Source organism: Penaeus vannamei, chromosome 40, assembly GCF_042767895.1.
Source record: "Penaeus vannamei isolate JL-2024 chromosome 40, ASM4276789v1, whole genome shotgun sequence".
Classification (NCBI taxonomy): Eukaryota; Metazoa; Arthropoda; class Malacostraca; order Decapoda; family Penaeidae; genus Penaeus; species Penaeus vannamei.
Window position 1 is genome coordinate 17715541 of NC_091588.1, and position 5000 is coordinate 17720540.

Sequence of the window (5000 nt, forward strand, 5' to 3'; positions counted from 1 at the left end):
ATTTCCAAGAACACCTGGTACATATTTACAACACTACTCAAGTATAAATCTATTCATAAGTCCAGATTATTCAACACCACGCCCGAACATACCCGATTTTATTGAAAGGTAAGTAATTCTCCACTAGCATTTCCTCCTTTTGAGCTTTGGTCCTTGTATTATTCCTTTCATTTTTTATTACATGTCTCTATATGTACCATCTTATCCACATGAAATATCACACCCATTTCATATCCTACTTTCATAACTAATTTCTCACATACAGTTCTATACTAATGAACATCTGATGATTATGTCCAACTTTTACTTTCACTCCTACTGCTATGGGAGTTAGATGTGAAAAAAAATTTTTACCATAAGATATCATTTGCAAATATAACACTGTAGATGATAAATTATAAGTTAATCCTTGACCTGAGAGGAGTCTTAAACTAATTTAAGCCTTAAAAAAAAAAGACTAGGATCAAAGAGTGACATATTGTAAGGATGAAAAAACAGCTGATTGGTATAGCAAATTGGCATATTTTTTCTTTATTAACATTGGCTACGTAATGCAAATGTGGGGTAATAGAAAAATGACATTGTAATTTTAACTTTATAAAAGATTTATAAAAGATTTACGAAAATCTCATTTCATCTTTAATTGATTTTAATCAAGTTTTCAGAACCAACAAACCTCTACCACAAGTAATCTGGCAAGGCAATGCTTGGACTAACTCCTTATCTAACCACTAGCCGCTGGGTGGCATATACATACATGCCATGGCTGTTGTGGACTGAAAAATAGATGGCATCGTATCATGACCATTCCCATGTCATTGGCTTGTCAGATAGAGTTTGTTTTTCTTCGACAGCAGCAGCTTCATTGATATGGTAAATATTTTAGGCAATAGTACCTATAAAGAAGGTAAACCTTCAATTTTTTTTTCTTTTTTCTAATTGTAGCAAAATAAAAAAACTTTTAGGTGTTAAATGTTGCTTGTAAACTACCAAACAAACCGGGCACAAACAGGGGAAACTGCCGATGCACGCCAACAATCCCATTATTACGTCCACTTGCCAAACTTTTTTACCCAGTGGCATTGGGTAAACAATACATCACCTGGAAGGTCTAGAAACTTTAACTTGCTAGAATATACATAGTAGAGCTTTGTTACAATTTCTGTTTGGAGCATGACACAGATATCAAAACAGTTTGCATGCAAATCCATGGATGTAATTGCAGAACCAAGCTTTACATGTAAGTTCATATCTTTCACTAAATACATATGCTATGTATTAGCTATGCTTCATTTGTGCACAGACCAATTATAAATAATCTCTAAAACTATCTAGTCCCACACATTCTTCAAATACAGAGAAAAACTACTGTAATGAAAATATACAATATACTAACACTATCTAAAAAAAAAAAAAAGCCACAGTAAGACTACAATCACACTTACTCAAATCTATGCTTACTGGTGTTGTGGGTTAAAGCTATCAAGTACTGATCTATAGCTCTGGAGTTTCAGCTTATCTGGTGCAAAAAGATTATGACTAACTATACCTAGTTCACAAATAGATGGGGTAACCTATTTGTAGGTTGAGATTGTGTGCTATCTAACACAGCCCACCATATCTGTTCATATTTTATCTCCAGATATAATAATCCCATGGCTTCAGCCCCTAATTCTCTTAAAACACACACTAATAACTGTTTGCTGACCTCCCTAAGCAATCTATCATCAATTCAAGCTCTACCTTGTGAAAGTTATGTGAGGGAGGCTTGCTGGTCTTCGCTGGAGTGCAAAGCATCACTTCTCCGTACAGTTCTATTCAATACAATTACCTAGCAATCCAATCAATCAAAGCAGTGCTCCAACAACTAATTCTGGCACTCTTGTGCAACTTTGGATTAGTTTGAACACCTCTTGCCACCTCCCCTCAGCTTCAAGTATGAAGTTCGTACCACTTTATGGTTTTATCTAACTTTGCAGCTTCGTTATTAACAGTTTATTAAAGTTTACAATAGTTTTGGCTCTAGTGTAAGAAATGTTCAGAGGCATTATTAAGTGCTAATACGGCCAGTTTAGAAAGAGGCCTGGAAGAAAGGATAAATTTAGAAGCAATGCTATATGTTACTGGCATTTCTTCATAAATCTTGTATGCCACAGCATTGATTACTAATTTTTAAAGTTTCACTAAGCCAATCAACCTTGCAATTATTATTCCTTGTTTCAATCATCAGTTTACAATGCATGAATCTCTCTCACCGTTTTCCTTGATATATGTTATCTAAAAGTATGTATTCTTAATAATTTCTTGAGAGACCATAGCCTCTGAGACCCAAGTCTCTATTAATGCTCCAACTCCTGGGAATCAACAATGACCATGTGTGGGGGGTTTCACCTCCAGACCCTCACCCAATGGTTGTATTTTCCTCAGCCTCTGACCCACACCCCACTCTGGAATTGGTGATTCCTGTCCACAAGAGATTTAAGCTAATATAAATCAATCAAGTTTTTCAAATACTGAATATCTATACATTGAAATATGCCAATGACATTAACAATGGGGAATATACGCCAGCATACAATGTTTCGAAAGAACAGTTTGCCAAAGATCTTTGGTAGACAAGAGGGCCTCAATTTCTAGACTGGTCTCCACCTGACTGCTGTTAACTTGCCCTCAGTGCAATATTTGCTGAACCCCATTTTCTTCATTTCTGGCATTAATCTTTGCCTGTGCATATTATTTCCTCTAATAGAGTTGTTTTTTCCCTTTCTTTAATAGCAGTTCAATAAATTTTCCTGTAAAAGTATTCCAACTGCACAACTTCCTTATTATCAACTTGCATATATGAAAAGGGTTTTATTTTTGGTTGTTCTGTCCATCACAAGCATTTTTTTTCTTGTACCATATGAATGTTGAAACAAACAATACAGTCAACTTTCATAAGATTTAAACTTGAATATACTAGGCAAATGCTGGCATTGCAGCAAAGAATAAAAAACCACAAACCTCATTTTTACCAACAATATAGTTTATACTACGGTATTATTGGAAAAAGGCATCACCAAAGAAACGATAAAAACTAACCTTACAGGCTTGAAGATATTCAATTAATAATATATTTTCATTTAATAAACTTCATGCAAATGAATAATAACAGCTATTTAATCATCAAAATACAATAATATTGAAAGCTATTACAAGCTATGAAATTCAATTTTCAAATTAGTCTTGCCATGGCTTCCATGTGTGTTATGTGTCGTAACAAACTATACCTAGTTACAAAAAATTATTTTGAAGAGGATGAGGCTAGCTTGAAACTATTACATGAACACAAAGTGCTACCTATGTGCCCTGCGACCCACCGTCACGATATCACTCGTGCTCACACACACCTCTCCGGCACTCCCACTCATGCAAGCCACTCCACTGATATCAGTAACCTCTGCATAGGTAAGTTGTAAGGTCTAATTTCATTGAAGTGACTAGATGTACGGTTCTTCGCATACGTACTAACATCATCTGTCCAACACTCTTTCCTGCCATGAATACGTGGAGGATTGTTTGTTTTCCTGGGTGGGGGTTAAGGGCAATATCCCCCATGGGGGGATTGAAGAGGGCACAGCCCCCTACATTAAACAATATAGTTACTTAATTGATATCATGATTACAGCAGTGGAGAATTTGGTCAGTATTCCCACAATGATTGTGTGAAACTCACCTTTTAATATTTTTATTTATTTAGATAACTAACTTTTTCTTATTACTTTGTGAGACAAGTAAATTGAATGATATGTAATCATTAGTTAAATATCTTCAAGGCTGTAAGATTAATTTTCATTATTTCTCAGGGGATGCCTTTTTCTAATTTACCTGTACTACTCCCTCAAAACTGATAATCAAATAAGTAACCAACCCAAGCCCTATATTGCCAGAATACCTGGGATGATGATTTGTTGCCTTTCCTAAAACACACGAGGTTGTGGTGATAATTTAGCACCAGAACTGTATGTTGAATTTACTTGACTATGTTAATCTTCACATATTACAGCAAATTTCATGTGAATTTAGCCAGACCATATACAATTATGAAACAAAAGTTTTAATAAAAAAATTACTGCTGCAGTGATCTACAGATTTATCTTACTGCTACCCAAACAAACAGATGCTGACTGGGTTACTGAGAACCTACCACTGGTTATTTTGGCAAAAATACAAGGCAAGCCAGTTTTTTTCCCCTCTTCCAAATATACCCTTTGACCGGCACCTGAAACTTCCTATTTTTTAGTCCATACCGAGGCAGTTTGTATATTCCAGGCTTTCAAAGTTAAAGAAATAATAAGCAGTACCTTGCAACCGAAACAAGGCGTTCACCACAAGCCAAGCCAAGCGGGGACGACCAAGCCAGCCCTGCCTATCCTTCCATCCACTCAAACTCGTCTACCAAGATCCATTAACGATTTTCACTACGAAATTTTTCACACAACTAAGTATTGCCAACAATGTGCAAATTTCTCCTTACTGAATAATCATGAATCCACGTAGGAAAATAAATAATAATCTCCTCTAAAATCCCTACCGCACGCCTTCACGCTTAACACACACAAATTACTATAAATATCCGGTGGTTGACTACAAGAACACACTGTGGCTCCAGCCAAGTTACCTTTACTGGAAGAATCTAGTTTAAAATATTAATAATAATGAAATAAATGATTCTGGATCTCCGTATTTTCATCATAAAACCAGTTTTAGATGCTACAAATACAGATAAAAAAGAAAGCTAGGGGTTAACTGTTTCAAGTCGACTCCGACTTAGTCGTTCCACGCAACTGCCTTCATTCAAACTACGTATCAGCACGAATAACACTCTAACAAGGGGCAATTATGCACCAAATCACCACATAACGAAATCCAAACACTTGCCTGAAGAGCTCATGCACTTTTTTCGACCACCAAGATCCGAGAGAGAAAGCTGGTTGATAAAAAGTCCCGGTAGAGCGAGC

General features: G+C 35.9%; 1 protein-coding gene across 1 annotated transcript in view; it reads right to left on the reverse strand.

The window, feature by feature from the left end:
- LOC113802258 (RNA-binding protein 1) overlaps positions 1–5000 on the reverse strand; it is a gene marked incomplete at its 3' end in the record, with an annotated part of 24398 nt that overhangs the window by 19139 nt on the left and 259 nt on the right. The window contains 1 exon segment of the mRNA XM_070117512.1: positions 4921–5000. This exon segment is cut by the window's right edge and continues 259 nt beyond it.